Source organism: Stomoxys calcitrans, chromosome 5, assembly GCF_963082655.1.
Source record: "Stomoxys calcitrans chromosome 5, idStoCalc2.1, whole genome shotgun sequence".
Taxonomy (NCBI): Eukaryota; Metazoa; Arthropoda; class Insecta; order Diptera; family Muscidae; genus Stomoxys; species Stomoxys calcitrans.
The window spans coordinates 6,720,943-6,739,134 of NC_081556.1; the positions used below are offsets into that span (position 1 = coordinate 6,720,943).

The following is an 18,192-nucleotide window of genomic DNA, read 5'->3' on the forward strand; positions in this document are numbered from 1 at the left end:
ACCTTATGAAATTTTCAATTTTTGATGCGAAAAAAATTTTTGAGTTGAGTATACAGTAATGAAGTTTATGCCCAAAAATTGCGACTGCCGCAATTCCTGCGTTTTTTTCTTTAAAAACAAGCTCAAAATCGCATAATTGTTATCCAAAAAATCCAAAATAAAATTTATCTGAGTTAACATAATTTTCAAGGTCGAAAACGCTGTAACTCCTTCATTTTTTCGAATTTCGAAAATCCAAAAGCATTCGGCAATTCGAAATTGGTAGAGGAATCGTTAACTAAACAGCATTTCTAAAAAATTTCACTTTTGATTTTTTTGCATTTTTCGAGCAAAGGGGGTAACCTTATGAAATTTTCAATTTTTGATGCGAAAAATATTTTTGAGTTGAGTATACAGTAATGAAGTTTATGCCCAAAAATTGCGACTGCCGCAATTCCTGCGTTTTTTTCTTTAAAAACAAGCTCAAAATCGCATAATTGTTATCCAAAAAAATCCAAAATAAAATTTATCTGAGTTAACATAATTTTCAAGGTCGAAAACGCTGTAACTCCTTCATTTTTTCGAATTTCGAAAATCCAAAAGCATTCGGCAATTCGAAATTGGTAGAGGAATCGTTAACTAAACAGCATTTCTAAAAAATTTCACTTTTGATTTTTTTGCATTTTTCGAGCAAAGGGGGTAACCTTATGAAATTTTCAATTTTTGATGCGAAAAAAATTTTTGAGTTGAGTATACAGTAATGAAGTTTATGCCCAAAAATTGCGACTGCCGCAATTCCTGCGTTTTTTTCTTTAAAAACAAGCTCAAAATCGCATAATTGTTATCCAAAAAATCCAAAATAAAATTTATCTGAGTTAACATAATTTTCAAGGTCGAAAACGCTGTAACTCCTTCATTTTTTCGAATTTCGAAAATCCAAAAGCATTCGGCAATTCGAAATTGGTAGAGGAATCGTTAACTAAACAGCATTTCTAAAAAATTTCACTTTTGATTTTTTTGCATTTTTCGAGCAAAGGGGGTAACCTTATGAAATTTTCAATTTTTGATGCGAAAAAAAATTTTGAGTTGAGTATACAGTAATGAAGTTTATGCCCAAAAATTGCGACTGCCGCAATTCCTGCGTTTTTTTCTTTAAAAACAAGCTCAAAATCGCATAATTGTTATCCAAAAAATCCAAAATAAAATTTATCTGAGTTAACATAATTTTCAAGGTCGAAAACGCTGTAACTCCTTCATTTTTTCGAATTTCGAAAATCCAAAAGCATTCGGCAATTCGAAATTGGTAGAGGAATCGTTAACTAAACAGCATTTCTAAAAAATTTCACTTTTGATTTTTTTGCATTTTTCGAGCAAAGGGGGTAACCTTATGAAATTTTCAATTTTTGATGCGAAAAATATTTTTGAGTTGAGTATACAGTAATGAAGTTTATGCCCAAAAATTGCGACTGTCGCAATTCCTGCGTTTTTTTCTTTAAAAACAAGCTCAAAATCGCATAATTGTTATCCAAAAAAATCCAAAATAAAATTTATCTGAGTTAACATAATTTTCAAGGTCGAAAACGCTGTAACTCCTTCATTTTTTCGAATTTCGAAAATCCAAAAGCATTCGGCAATTCGAAATTGGTAGAGGAATCGTTAACTAAACAGCATTTCTAAAAAATTTCACTTTTGATTTTTTTGCATTTTTCGAGCAAAGGGGGTAACCTTATGAAATTTTCAATTTTTGATGCGAAAAAAATTTTTGAGTTGAGTATACAGTAATGAAGTTTATGCCCAAAAATTGCGACTGCCGCAATTCCTGCGTTTTTTTCTTTAAAAACAAGCTCAAAATCGCATAATTGTTATCCAAAAAATCCAAAATAAAATTTATCTGAGTTAACATAATTTTCAAGGTCGAAAACGCTGTAACTCCTTCATTTTTTCGAATTTCGAAAATCCAAAAGCATTCGGCAATTCGAAATTGGTAGAGGAATCGTTAACTAAACAGCATTTCTAAAAAATTTCACTTTTGATTTTTTTGCATTTTTCGAGCAAAGGGGGTAACCTTATGAAATTTTCAATTTTTGATGCGAAAAAAAATTTTGAGTTGAGTATACAGTAATGAAGTTTATGCCCAAAAATTGCGACTGCCGCAATTCCTGCGTTTTTTTCTTTAAAAACAAGCTCAAAATCGCATAATTGTTATCCAAAAAATCCAAAATAAAATTTATCTGAGTTAACATAATTTTCAAGGTCGAAAACGCTGTAACTCCTTCATTTTTTCGAATTTCGAAAATCCAAAAGCATTCGGCAATTCGAAATTGGTAGAGGAATCGTTAACTAAACAGCATTTCTAAAAAAAATCACTTTTGATTTTTTTGCATTTTTCGAGCAAAGGGGGTAACCTTATGAAATTTTCAATTTTTGATGCGAAAAAAATTTTTGAGTTGAGTATACAGTAATGAAGTTTATGCCCAAAAATTGCGACTGCCGCAATTCCTGCGTTTTTTTCTTTAAAAACAAGCTCAAAATCGCATAATTGTTATCCAAAAAATCCAAAATAAAATTTATCTGAGTTAACATAATTTTCAAGGTCGAAAACGCTGTAACTCCTTCATTTTTTCGAATTTCGAAAATCCAAAAGCATTCGGCAATTCGAAATTGGGAGAGGAATCGTTAACTAAACAGCATTTCTAAAAAAAAATCACTTTTGATTTTTTTGCATTTTTCGAGCAAAGGGGGTAACCTTATGAAATTTTCAATTTTTGATGCGAAAAAAATTTTTGAGTTGAGTATACAGTAATGAAGTTTATGCCCAAAAATTGCGACTGCCGCAATTCCTGCGTTTTTTTCTTTAAAAACAAGCTCAAAATCGCATAATTGTTATCCAAAAAATCCAAAATAAAATTTATCTGAGTTAACATAATTTTCAAGGTCGAAAACGCTGTAACTCCTTCATTTTTTCGAATTTCGAAAATCGAAAAGCATTCGGCAATTCGAAATTGGTAGAGGAATCGTTAACTAAACAGCATTTCTAAAAAATTTCACTTTTGATTTTTTTGGATTTTTTGAGCAAAGGGGGTAACCTTATGAAATTTTCAATTTTTGATGCGAACAAAATTTTTGAGTTGAGTATACAGTAATGAAGTTTATGCCCAAAAATTGCGACTGCCGCAATTCTTGCGTTTTTTTCTTTAAAAACAAGCTCAAAATCGCATAATTGTTATCCAAAAAATCCAAAATAAAATTTATCTGAGTTAACACAATTTTCAAGGTCGAAAACGCTGTAACTCCTTCATTTTTTCGAATTTCGAAAATCCAAAAGCATTCGGCAATTCGAAATTGGTAGAGGAATCGTTAACTAAATAGCATTTCTAAAAAATTTCACTTTTGATTTTTTTGCATTTTTCGAGCAAAGGGGGTAACCTTATGAAATTTTCAATTTTTGATGCGAAAAAAATTTTTGAGTTGAGTATACAGTAATGAAGTTTATGCCCAAAAATTGCGACTGCCGCAATTCCTGCGTTTTTTTCTTTAAAAACAAGCTCAAAATCGCATAATTGTTATCCAAAAAATCCAAAATAAAATTTATCTGAGTTAACATAATTTTCAAGGTCGAAAACGCTGTAACTCCTTCATTTTTTTCGAATTTCGAAAATCCAAAAGCATTCGGCAATTCGAAATTGGTAGAGGAATCGTTAACTTAACATTCATTTTCGAAAAAATTTCACTTTTGTTTTTTTGCATTTTTCGAGCAAATGGGGTAACCTTATGAAATTTTCAATTTTTGATGCGAAAAAAATTTTTGAGTTGAGTATACAGTAATGAAGTTTATGCCCAAAAATTGCGACTGCCGCAATTCCTGCGTTTTTTTCTTTAAAAACAAGCTCAAAATCGCATAATTGTTATCCAAAAAATCCAAAATAAAATTTATCTGAGTTAACATAATTTTCAAGGTCGAAAACGCTGTAACTCCTTCATTTTTTCGAATTTCGAAAATCCAAAAGCATTCGGCAATTCGAAATTGGTAGAGGAATCGTTAACTAAACAGCATTTCTAAAAATTTTCACTTTGATTTTTTTGCATTTTTCGAGCAAAGGGGGTAACCTTATGAAATTTTCAATTTTTGATGCGAAAAAAATTTTTTAATTTGAGTATACAGTAATGGAGCTTATGCCCAAAAATTGCGACTGCCGCAATTCCTGCGGTTTTTTCTATAAAAACAAGCTCAAAATCGCATGATTGTTATCCAAAAAATCCAAAATAAAATTTATCTGAGTTAACATAATTTTCAAGGTCGAAAACGCTGTAACTCCTTCATTTTTTCGAATTTCGAAAATCCAAAAGCATTCGGCAATTCGAAATTGGTAGAGGAATCGCTAACTAAACAGCATTTCTAAAAAATTTCACTTTTGTTTTTTTTTTGCATTTTTCGAGCAAAGGGGGTAACCTTATGAAATTTTCAATTTTTGATGCGAAAAAAATTTTGAGTTGAGTATACAGTAATGAAGTTTATGCCCAAAAATTGCGACTGCCGCAATTCCTGCGTTTTTTTCTTTAAAAACAAGCTCAAAATCGCATAATTGTTATCCAAAAAATCCAAAATAAAATTTATCTGAGTTAACATAATTTTCAAGGTCGAAAACGCTGTAACTCCTTCATTTTTTCGAATTTCGAAAATCCAAAAGCATTCGGCAATTCGAAATTGATAGAGGAATCGTTAACTAAACAGCATTTCTGAAAAATTTCACTTTTGATTTTTTTGCATTTTTTGAGCAAAGGGGGTAACCTTATGAAATTTTAAATTTTTGATGCGAAAAAAATTTTTTAATTTGAGTATACAGTAATGAAGTTTATGCCCAAAAATTGCGACTGCCGCAATTCCTACGTTTTTTTCTTTAAAAACAAGCTCAAAATCGCATAATTGTTATCCAAAAAATCCAAAATAAAATTTATCTGAGTTAACATAATTTTCAAGGTCGAAAACGCTGTAACTCCTTCATTTTTTCAAATTTCGAAAATCCAAAAGCATTCGGCAATTCGAAATTGGTAGAGGAATCGTTAACTAAACAGCATTTCTAAAAAATTTCACTTTTGATTTTTTTGCATTTTTCGAGCAAAGGGGGTAACCTTATGAAATTTTCAATTTTTGATGCGAAAAAAATTTTTGAGTTGAGTATACAGTAATGAAGTTTATGCCCAAAAATTGCGACTGCCGCAATTCCTGCGTTTTTTTCTTTAAAAACAAGCTCAAAATCGCATAATTGTTATCCAAAAAAACCAAAATAAAATTTATCTGAGTTAACATAATTTTCAAGGTCGAAAACGCTGTAACTCCTTCATTTTTTCGAATTTCGAAAATCCAAAAGCATTCGGCAATTCGAAATTGGTAGAGGAATCGTTAACTAAACAGCATTTCTAAAAAATTTCACTTTTGATTTTTTTGCATTTTTCGAGCAAAGGGGGTAACCTTATGAAATTTTCAATTTTTGATGCGAAAAAAAATTTTGAGTTGAGTATACAGTAATGAAGTTTATGCCCAAAAATTGCGACTGCCGCAATTCCTGCGTTTTTTTCTTTAAAAACAAGCTCAAAATCGCATAATTGTTATCCAAAAAATCCAAAATAAAATTTATCTGAGTTAACATAATTTTCAAGGTCGAAAACGCTGTAACTCCTTCATTTTTTCGAATTTCGAAAATTCAAAAGCATTCGCCAATTCGAAATTGGTAGAGGAATCGTTAACTAAACAGCATTTCTAAAAAATTTCACTTTTGATTTTTTTGCATTTTTCGAGCAAAGGGGGTAACCTTATGAAATTTTCAATTTTTGATGGGAAAAAAGTTTTTTAATTTGAGTATACAGTAATGAAGTTTATGCCCAAAAATTGCGACTGCCGCAATTGCTGCGTTTTTTTCTTTAAAAACAAGCTCAAAATCGCATAATTGTTATCCAAAAAATCCAAAATAAAATTTATCTGAGTTAACATAATTTTCAAGGTCGAAAACGCTGTAACTCCTTCATTTTTTCGAATTTCGAAAATCCAAAAGCATTCGGCAATTCGAAATTGGTAGAGGAATCGTTAACTAAACAGCATTTCTAAAAAATTTCACTTTTGATTTTTTTGCATTTTTCGAGCAAAGGGGGTAACCTTATGAAATTTTCAATTTTTGATGCGAAAAAAATTTTTGAGTTGAGTATACAGTAATGAAGTTTATGCCCAAAAATTGCGACTGCCGCAATTCCTGCGTTTTTTTCTTTAAAAACAAGCTCAAAATCGCATAATTGTTATCCAAAAAATCCAAAATAAAATTTATCTGAGTTAACATAATTTTCAAGGTCGAAAACGCTGTAACTCCTTCATTTTTTCGAATTTCGAAAATCCAAAAGCATTCGCCAATTCGAAATTGGTAGAGGAATCGTTAACTAAACAGCATTTCTAAAAAATTTCACTTTTGATTTTTTTGCATTTTTCGAGCAAAGGGGGTAACCTTATGAAATTTTCAATTTTTGATGCGAAAAAAATTTTTGAGTTGAGTATACAGTAATGAAGTTTATGCCCAAAAATTGCGACTGCCGCAATTCCTGCGTTTTTTTCTTTAAAAACAAGCTCAAAATCGCATAATTGTTATCCAAAAAAACCAAAATAAAATTTATCTGAGTTAACATAATTTTCAAGGTCGAAAACGCTGTAACTCCTTCATTTTTTCGAATTTCGAAAATCCAAAAGCATTCGGCAATTCGAAATTGGTAGAGGAATCGTTAACTAAACAGCATTTCTAAAAATTTTCACTTTTGATTTTTTTGCATTTTTCGAGCAAAGGGGGTAACCTTATGAAATTTTCAATTTTTGATGCGAAAAAAATTTTTGAGTTGAGTATACAGTAATGAAGTTTATGCCCAAAAATTGCGACTGCCGCAATTCCTGCGTTTTTTTCTTTAAAAACAAGCTCAAAATCGCATAATTGTTATCCAAAAAATCCAAAATAAAATTTATCTGAGTTAACATAATTTTCAAGGTCGAAAACGCTGTAACTCCTTCATTTTTTCGAATTTCGAAAATCCAAAAGCATTCGCCAATTCGAAATTGGTAGAGGAATCGTTAACTAAACAGCATTTCTAAAAAATTTCACTTTTGATTTTTTTGCATTTTTCGAGCAAAGGGGGTAACCTTATGAAAATTTCAATTTTTGATGCGAAAACAATTTTTGAGTTGAGTATACAGTAATGAAGTTTATGCCCAAAAATTGCGACTGCCGCAATTCCTGCGTTTTTTTCTTTAAAAACAAGCTCAAAATCGCATAATTGTTATCCAAAAAATCCAAAATAAAATTTATCTGAGTTAACATAATTTTCAAGGTCGAAAACGCTGTAACTCCTTCATTTTTTCGAATTTCGAAAATCCAAAAGCATTCGGCAATTCGAAATTGGTAGAGGAATCGTTAACTAAACAGCATTTCTAAAAAATTTCACTTTTGATTTTTTTGCATTTTTCGAGCAAAGGGGGTAACCTTATGAAATTTTCAATTTTTGATGCGAAAAAAATTTTTGAGTTGAGTATACAGTAATGAAGTTTATGCCCAAAAATTGCGACTGCCGCAATTCCTGCGTTTTTTTCTTTAAAAACAAGCTCAAAATCGCATAATTGTTATCCAAAAAATCCAAAATAAAATTTATCTGAGTTAACATAATTTTCAAGGTCGAAAACGCTGTAACTCCTTCATTTTTTCGAATTTCGAAAATCCAAAAGCATTCGGCAATTCGAAATTGGTAGAGGAATCGTTAACTAAACAGCATTTCTAAAAAATTTCACTTTTGATTTTTTTGCATTTTTCGAGCAAAGGGGGTAACCTTATGAAATTTTCAATTTTTGATGCGAAAAAAAATTTTGAGTTGAGTATACAGTAATGAAGTTTATGCCCAAAAATTGCGACTGCCGCAATTCCTGCGTTTTTTTCTTTAAAAACAAGCTCAAAATCGCATAATTGTTATCCAAAAAATCCAAAATAAAATTTATCTGAGTTAACATAATTTTCAAGGTCGAAAACGCTGTAACTCCTTAATTTTTTCGAATTTCGAAAATCCAAAAGCATTCGGCAATTCGAAATTGGTAGAGGAATCGTTAACTAAACAGCATTTCAAAAAAATTTCACTTTTGATTTTTTTGCATTTTTCGAGCAAAGGGGGTAACCTTATGAAATTTTCAATTTTTGATGCGAAAAAAAATTTTGAGTTGAGTATACAGTAATGAAGTTTATGCCCAAAAATTGCGACTGCCGCAATTCCTGCGTTTTTTTCTTTAAAAACAAGCTCAAAATCGCATAATTGTTATCCAAAAAATCCAAAATAAAATTTATCTGAGTTAACATAATTTTCAAGGTCGAAAACGCTGTAACTCCTTCATTTTTTCGAATTTCGAAAATCCAAAAGCATTCGGCAATTCGAAATTGGGAGAGGAATCGTTAACTAAACAGCATTTCTAAAAAAAAATCACTTTTGATTTTTTTGCATTTTTCGAGCAAAGGGGGTAACCTTATGAAATTTTCAATTTTTGATGCGAAAAAAATTTTTGAGTTGAGTATACAGTAATGAAGTTTATGCCCAAAAATTGCGACTGCCGCAATTCCTGCGTTTTTTTCTTTAAAAACAAGCTCAAAATCGCATAAAAAATTTTTGAGTTGAGTATACAGTAATGAAGTTTATGCCCAAAAATTGCGACTGCCGCAATTCCTGCGTTTTTTTCTTTAAAAACAAGCTCAAAATCGCATAATTGTTATCCAAAAAATCCAAAATAAAATTTATCTGAGTTAACATAATTTTCAAGGTCGAAAACGCTGTAACTCCTTCATTTTTTCGAATTTCGAAAATCCAAAAGCATTCGCCAATTCGAAATTGGTAGAGGAATCGTTAACTAAACAGCATTTCTAAAAAATTTCACTTTTGATTTTTTTGCATTTTTCGAGCAAAGGGGGTAACCTTATGAAATTTTCAATTTTTGATGCGAAAAAAATTTTTGAGTTGAGTATACAGTAATGAAGTTTATGCCCAAAAATTGCGACTGCCGCAATTCCTGCGTTTTTTTCTTTAAAAACAAGCTCAAAATCGCATAATTGTTATCCAAAAAAACCAAAATAAAATTTATCTGAGTTAACATAATTTTCAAGGTCGAAAACGCTGTAACTCCTTCATTTTTTCGAATTTCGAAAATCCAAAAGCATTCGGCAATTCGAAATTGGTAGAGGAATCGTTAACTAAACAGCATTTCTAAAAATTTTCACTTTTGATTTTTTTGCATTTTTCGAGCAAAGGGGGTAACCTTATGAAATTTTCAATTTTTGATGCGAAAAAAATTTTTGAGTTGAGTATACAGTAATGAAGTTTATGCCCAAAAATTGCGACTGCCGCAATTCCTGCGTTTTTTTCTTTAAAAACAAGCTCAAAATCGCATAATTGTTATCCAAAAAATCCAAAATAAAATTTATCTGAGTTAACATAATTTTCAAGGTCGAAAACGCTGTAACTCCTTCATTTTTTCGAATTTCGAAAATCCAAAAGCATTCGCCAATTCGAAATTGGTAGAGGAATCGTTAACTAAACAGCATTTCTAAAAAATTTCACTTTTGATTTTTTTGCATTTTTCGAGCAAAGGGGGTAACCTTATGAAAATTTCAATTTTTGATGCGAAAACAATTTTTGAGTTGAGTATACAGTAATGAAGTTTATGCCCAAAAATTGCGACTGCCGCAATTCCTGCGTTTTTTTCTTTAAAAACAAGCTCAAAATCGCATAATTGTTATCCAAAAAATCCAAAATAAAATTTATCTGAGTTAACATAATTTTCAAGGTCGAAAACGCTGTAACTCCTTCATTTTTTCGAATTTCGAAAATCCAAAAGCATTCGGCAATTCGAAATTGGTAGAGGAATCGTTAACTAAACAGCATTTCTAAAAAATTTCACTTTTGATTTTTTTGCATTTTTCGAGCAAAGGGGGTAACCTTATGAAATTTTCAATTTTTGATGCGAAAAAAATTTTTGAGTTGAGTATACAGTAATGAAGTTTATGCCCAAAAATTGCGACTGCCGCAATTCCTGCGTTTTTTTCTTTAAAAACAAGCTCAAAATCGCATAATTGTTATCCAAAAAATCCAAAATAAAATTTATCTGAGTTAACATAATTTTCAAGGTCGAAAACGCTGTAACTCCTTCATTTTTTCGAATTTCGAAAATCCAAAAGCATTCGGCAATTCGAAATTGGTAGAGGAATCGTTAACTAAACAGCATTTCAAAAAAATTTCACTTTTGATTTTTTTGCATTTTTCGAGCAAAGGGGGTAACCTTATGAAATTTTCAATTTTTGATGCGAAAAAAAATTTTGAGTTGAGTATACAGTAATGAAGTTTATGCCCAAAAATTGCGACTGCCGCAATTCCTGCGTTTTTTTCTTTAAAAACAAGCTCAAAATCGCATAATTGTTATCCAAAAAATCCAAAATAAAATTTATCTGAGTTAACATAATTTTCAAGGTCGAAAACGCTGTAACTCCTTCATTTTTTCGAATTTCGAAAATCCAAAAGCATTCGGCAATTCGAAATTGGGAGAGGAATCGTTAACTAAACAGCATTTCTAAAAAAAAATCACTTTTGATTTTTTTGCATTTTTCGAGCAAAGGGGGTAACCTTATGAAATTTTCAATTTTTGATGCGAAAAAAATTTTTGAGTTGAGTATACAGTAATGAAGTTTATGCCCAAAAATTGCGACTGCCGCAATTCCTGCGTTTTTTTCTTTAAAAACAAGCTCAAAATCGCATAATTGTTATCCAAAAAATCCAAAATAAAATTTATCTGAGTTAACATAATTTTCAAGGTCGAAAACGCTGTAACTCCTTCATTTTTTCGAATTTCGAAAATCCAAAAGCATTCGCCAATTCGAAATTGGTAGAGGAATCGTTAACTAAACAGCATTTCTAAAAAATTTCACTTTTGATTTTTTTGCATTTTTCGAGCAAAGGGGGTAACCTTATGAAATTTTCAATTTTTGATGCGAAAAAAATTTTTGAGTTGAGTATACAGTAATGAAGTTTATGCCTAAAAATTGCGACTGCCGCAATTCCTGCGTTTTTTTCTTTAAAAACAAGCTCAAAATCGCATAATTGTTATCCAAAAAATCCAAAATAAAATTTATCTGAGTTAACATAATTTTTAAGGTCGAAAACGCTGTAACTCCTTCATTTTTTCGAATTTCGAAAATTCAAAAGCATTCGCCAATTCGAAATTGGTAGAGGAATCGTTAACTAAACAGCATTTCTAAAAAATTTCACTTTTGATTTTTTTGCATTTTTCGAGCAAAGGGGGTAACCTTATGAAATTTTCAATTTTTGATGCGAAAAAAATTTTTGAGTTGAGTATACAGTAATGAAGTTTATGCCTAAAAATTGCGACTGCCGCAATTCCTGCGTTTTTTTCTTTAAAAACAAGCTCAAAATCGCATAATTGTTATCCAAAAAATCCAAAATAAAATTTATCTGAGTTAACATAATTTTCAAGGTCGAAAACGCTGTAACTCCTTCATTTTTTCAAATTTCGAAAATCCAAAAGCATTCGGCAATTCGAAATTGGTAGAGGAATCGTTAACTAAACAGCATTTCTAAAAAATTTCACTTTTGATTTTTTTGCATTTTTCGAGCAAAGGGGGTAACCTTATGAAATTTTCAATTTTTGATGCGAAAAAAATTTTTGAGTTGAGTATACAGTAATGAAGTTTATGCCTAAAAATTGCGACTGCCGCAATTCCTGCGTTTTTTTCTTTAAAAACAAGCTCAAAATCGCATAATTGTTATCCAAAAAATCCAAAATAAAATTTATCTGAGTTAACATAATTTTCAAGGTCGAAAACGCTGTAACTCCTTCATTTTTTCGAATTTCGAAAATTCAAAAGCATTCGCCAATTCGAAATTGGTAGAGGAATCGTTAACTAAACAGCATTTCTAAAAAATTTCACTTTTGATTTTTTTGCATTTTTCGAGCAAAGGGGGTAACCTTATGAAATTTTAAATTTTTGATGCGAAAAAAGTTTTTTAATTTGAGTATACAGTAATGAAGTTTATGCCCAAAAATTGCGACTGCCGCAATTGCTGCGTTTTTTTCTTTAAAAACAAGCTCAAAATCGCATAATTGTTATCCAAAAAATCCAAAATAAAATTTATCTGAGTTAACATAATTTTCAAGGTCGAAAACGCTGTAACTCCTTCATTTTTTCGAATTTCGAAAATCCAAAAGCATTCGGCAATTCGAAATTGGTAGAGGAATCGTTAACTAAACAGCATTTCTAAAAAATTTCACTTTTGATTTTTTTGCATTTTTCGAGCAAAGGGGGTAACCTTATGAAATTTTCAATTTTTGATGCGAAAAAAATTTTTGAGTTGAGTATACAGTAATGAAGTTTATGCCCAAAAATTGCGACTGCCGCAATTCCTGCGTTTTTTTCTTTAAAAACAAGCTCAAAATCGCATAATTGTTATCCAAAAAATCCAAAATAAAATTTATCTGAGTTAACATAATTTTCAAGGTCGAAAACGCTGTAACTCCTTCATTTTTTCGAATTTCGAAAATCCAAAAGCATTCGCCAATTCGAAATTGGTAGAGGAATCGTTAACTAAACAGCATTTCTAAAAAATTTCACTTTTGATTTTTTTGCATTTTTCGAGCAAAGGGGGTAACCTTATGAAATTTTCAATTTTTGATGCGAAAAAAATTTTTTAATTTGAGTATACAGTAATGAAATTTATGCCCAAAAATTGCGACTGCCGCAATTCCTGCGTTTTTTTCTTTAAAAACAAGCTCAAAATCGCATAATTGTTATCCAAAAAGTCCAAAATAAAATTTATCTGAGTTAACATAATTTTCAAGGTCGAAAACGCTGTAACTCCTTCATTTTTTCGAATTTCGAAAATTCAAAAGCATTCAGCAATTCGAAATTGGTAGAGGAATCGTTAACTAAACAGCATTTCTAAAAAATTTCACTTTTGATTTTTTTGCATTTTTTGAGCAAAGGGGGTAACCTTATGAAAATTTCAATTTTTGATGCGAAAACAATTTTTGAGTTGAGTATACAGTAATGAAGTTTATGCCCAAAAATTGCGACTGCCGCAATTCCTGCGTTTTTTTCTTTAAAAACAAGCTCAAAATCGCATAATTGTTATCCAAAAAATCCAAAATAAAATTTATCTGAGTTAACATAATTTTCAAGGTCGAAAACGCTGTAACTCCTTCATTTTTTCGAATTTCGAAAATCCAAAAGCATTCGGCAATTCGAAATTGGTAGAGGAATCGTTAACTAAACAGCATTTCTAAAAAATTTCACTTTTGATTTTTTTGCATTTTTCGAGCAAAGGGGGTAACCTTATGAAATTTTCAATTTTTGATGCGAAAAAAATTTTTGAGTTGAGTATACAGTAATGAAGTTTATGCCCAAAAATTGCGACTGCCGCAATTCCTGCGTTTTTTTCTTTAAAAACAAGCTCAAAATCGCATAATTGTTATCCAAAAAAACCAAAATAAAATTTATCTGAGTTAACATAATTTTCAAGGTCGAAAACGCTGTAACTCCTTCATTTTTTCGAATTTCGAAAATCCAAAAGCATTCGGCAATTCGAAATTGGTAGAGGAATCGTTAACTAAACAGCATTTCTAAAAATTTTCACTTTTGATTTTTTTGCATTTTTCGAGCAAAGGGGGTAACCTTATGAAATTTTCAATTTTTGATGCGAAAAAAATTTTTGAGTTGAGTATACAGTAATGAAGTTTATGCCCAAAAATTGCGACTGCCGCAATTCCTGCGTTTTTTTCTTTAAAAACAAGCTCAAAATCGCATAATTGTTATCCAAAAAATCCAAAATAAAATTTATCTGAGTTAACATAATTTTCAAGGTCGAAAACGCTGTAACTCCTTCATTTTTTCGAATTTCGAAAATCCAAAAGCATTCGCCAATTCGAAATTGGTAGAGGAATCGTTAACTAAACAGCATTTCTAAAAAATTTCACTTTTGATTTTTTTGCATTTTTCGAGCAAAGGGGGTTCAAGGTCGAAAACGCTGTAACTCCTTCATTTTTTCGAATTTCGAAAATCCAAAAGCATTCGGCAATTCGAAATTGGTAGAGGAATCGTTAACTAAACAGCATTTCTAAAAAATTTCACTTTTGATTTTTTTGCATTTTTCGAGCAAAGGGGGTAACCTTATGAAATTTTCAATTTTTGATGCGAAAAAAATTTTTGAGTTGAGTATACAGTAATGAAGTTTATGCCCAAAAATTGCGACTGCCGCAATTCCTGCGTTTTTTTCTTTAAAAACAAGCTCAAAATCGCATAATTGTTATCCAAAAAAACCAAAATAAAATTTATCTGAGTTAACATAATTTTCAAGGTCGAAAACGCTGTAACTCCTTCATTTTTTCGAATTTCGAAAATCCAAAAGCATTCGGCAATTCGAAATTGGTAGAGGAATCGTTAACTAAACAGCATTTCTAAAAATTTTCACTTTTGATTTTTTTGCATTTTTCGAGCAATGGGGGTAACCTTATGAAATTTTCAATTTTTGATGCGAAAAAAATTTTTGAGTTGAGTATACAGTAATGAAGTTTATGCCCAAAAATTGCGACTGCCGCAATTCCTGCGTTTTTTTCTTTAAAAACAAGCTCAAAATCGCATAATTGTTATCCAAAAAATCCAAAATAAAATTTATCTGAGTTAACATAATTTTCAAGGTCGAAAACGCTGTAACTCCTTCATTTTTTCGAATTTCGAAAATCCAAAAGCATTCGCCAATTCGAAATTGGTAGAGGAATCGTTAACTAAACAGCATTTCTAAAAAATTTCACTTTTGATTTTTTTGCATTTTTCGAGCAAAGGGGGTAACCTTATGAAAATTTCAATTTTTGATGCGAAAACAATTTTTGAGTTGAGTATACAGTAATGAAGTTTATGCCCAAAAATTGCGACTGCCGCAATTCCTGCGTTTTTTTCTTTAAAAACAAGCTCAAAATCGCATAATTGTTATCCAAAAAATCCAAAATAAAATTTATCTGAGTTAACATAATTTTCAAGGTCGAAAACGCTGTAACTCCTTCATTTTTTCGAATTTCGAAAATCCAAAAGCATTCGGCAATTCGAAATTGGTAGATGAATCGTTAACTAAACAGCATTTCTAAAAAATTTCACTTTTGATTTTTTTGCATTTTTCGAGCAAAGGGGGTAACCTTATGAAATTTTCAATTTTTGATGCGAAAAAAATTTTTGAGTTGAGTATACAGTAATGAAGTTTATGCCCAAAAATTGCGACTGCCGCAATTCCTGCGTTTTTTTCTTTAAAAACAAGCTCAAAATCGCATAATTGTTATCCAAAAAATCCAAAATAAAATTTATCTGAGTTAACATAATTTTCAAGGTCGAAAACGCTGTAACTCCTTCATTTTTTCGAATTTCGAAAATCCAAAAGCATTCGGCAATTCGAAATTGGTAGATGAATCGTTAACTAAACAGCATTTCTAAAAAATTTCACTTTTGATTTTTTTGCATTTTTCGAGCAAAGGGGGTAACCTTATGAAATTTTCAATTTTTGATGCGAAAAAAATTTTTGAGTTGAGTATACAGTAATGAAGTTTATGCCCAAAAATTGCGACTGCCGCAATTCCTGTGTTTTTTTCTTTAAAAACAAGCTCAAAATCGCATAATTGTTATCCAAAAAATCCAAAATAAAATTTATCTGAGTTAACACAATTTTCAAGGTCGAAAACGCTGTAACTCCTTCATTTTTTCGAATTTCGAAAATCCAAAAGCATTCGGCAATTCGAAATTGGTAGAGGAATCGTTAACTAAACAGCATTTCTAAAAAATTTCACTTTTGATTTTTTTGCATTTTTCGAGCAAAGGGGGTAACCTTATGAAATTTTCAATTTTTGATGCGAAAAAAATTTTTGAGTTGAGTATACAGTAATGAAGTTTATGCCCAAAAATTGCGACTGCCGCAATTCCTGCGTTTTTTTCTTTAAAAACAAGCTCAAAATCGCATAATTGTTATCCAAAAAATCCAAAATAAAATTTATCTGAGTTAACATAATTTTCAAGGTCGAAAACGCTGTAACTCCTTCATTTTTTCGAATTTCGAAAATCCAAAAGCATTCGCCAATTCGAAATTGGTAGAGGAATCGTTAACTAAACAGCATTTCTAAAAAATTTCACTTTTGATTTTTTTGCATTTTTCGAGCAAAGGGGGTAACCTTATGAAAATTTCAATTTTTGATGCGAAAACAATTTTTGAGTTGAGTATACAGTAATGAAGTTTATGCCCAAAAATTGCGACTGCCGCAATTCCTGCGTTTTTTTCTTTAAAAACAAGCTCAAAATCGCATAATTGTTATCCAAAAAATCCAAAATAAAATTTATCTGAGTTAACATAATTTTCAAGGTCGAAAACGCTGTAACTCCTTCATTTTTTCGAATTTCGAAAATCCAAAAGCATTCGGCAATTCGAAATTGGTAGAGGAATCGTTAACTAAACAGCATTTCTAAAAAATTTCACTTTTGATTTTTTTGCATTTTTCGAGCAAAGGGGGTAACCTTATGAAATTTTCAATTTTTGATGCGAAAAAAATTTTTGAGTTGAGTATACAGTAATGAAGTTTATGCCCAAAAATTGCGACTGCCGCAATTCCTGCGTTTTTTTCTTTAAAAACAAGCTCAAAATCGCATAATTGTTATCCAAAAAATCCAAAATAAAATTTATCTGAGTTAACATAATTTTCAAGGTCGAAAACGCTGTAACTCCTTCATTTTTTCGAATTTCGAAAATCCAAAAGCATTCGGCAATTCGAAATTGGTAGATGAATCGTTAACTAAACAGCATTTCTAAAAAATTTCACTTTTGATTTTTTTGCATTTTTCGAGCAAAGGGGGTAACCTTATGAAATTTTCAATTTTTGATGCGAAAAAAATTTTTGAGTTGAGTATACAGTAATGAAGTTTATGCCCAAAAATTGCGACTGCCGCAATTCCTGTGTTTTTTTCTTTAAAAACAAGCTCAAAATCGCATAATTGTTATCCAAAAAATCCAAAATAAAATTTATCTGAGTTAACACAATTTTCAAGGTCGAAAACGCTGTAACTCCTTCATTTTTTCGAATTTCGAAAATCCAAAAGCATTCGGCAATTCGAAATTGGTAGAGGAATCGTTAACTAAACAGCATTTCTAAAAAATTTCACTTTTGATTTTTTTGCATTTTTCGAGCAAAGGGGGTAACCTTATGAAATTTTCAATTTTTGATGCGAAAAAAATTTTTGAGTTGAGTATACAGTAATGAAGTTTATGCCCAAAAATTGCGACTGCCGCAATTCCTGCGTTTTTTTCTTTAAAAACAAGCTCAAAATCGCATAATTGTTATCCAAAAAATCCAAAATAAAATTTATCTGAGTTAACACAATTTTCAAGGTCGAAAACGCTGTAACTCCTTCATTTTTTCGAATTTCGAAAATCCAAAAGCATTCGGCAATTCGAAATTGGTAGAGGAATCGTTAACTAAACAGCATTTCTAAAAAATTTCACTTTTGATTTTTTTGCATTTTTCGAGCAAAGGGGGTAACCTTATGAAATTTTCAATTTTTGATGCGAAAAAAATTTTTGAGTTGAGTATACAGTAATGAAGTTTATGCCCAAAAATTGCGACTGCCGCAATTCCTGCGTTTTTTTCTTTAAAAACAAGCTCAAAATCGCATAATTGTTATCCAAAAAATCCAAAATAAATTTTATCTGAGTCAACGTAATTTTCAAGGTCGAAAACGCTGTAACTCCTTCATTTTTTCGAATTTCGAAAATCCAAAAGCATCCTGTTGTTCAAAATTCCAAGAGGAATCATATTGTAAAATTTCCAAAATTTCACTTTTGATTTTTTTTTTTGCATTTTTCGAGCAAAGGGGGTAGCCTTTGGAAATTTTCAATTTTTGATGCCCAAAAAAATTTTTTTAGTTGAGTATACGGTAGTGAAGTTTCTGGCTTAATAATGAGGTTTTGTTCAATCCCTAAGACATTTCTTCAAAAAACAAACTTAAAATCGAATAATTAAACCCAAAAAAATTTACAAATGTCTTTGTAAGTTGGAAATTTCTGTAACTAACTTAGAATTTCGTACAATAAAGTTCTGAGAACTAAATTGGATTTGAGTCG

At 30.5% G+C, this 18,192-nt stretch overlaps 1 protein-coding gene across 3 annotated transcripts in view; it reads left to right on the plus strand.

Moving 5' to 3' along the window:
* LOC106095261 (putative polypeptide N-acetylgalactosaminyltransferase 9) overlaps positions 1 to 18,192 on the plus strand; it is a 315,857-nt gene that overhangs the window by 213,217 nt on the left and 84,448 nt on the right. The gene's annotated exons all lie outside the window — the stretch shown is intronic.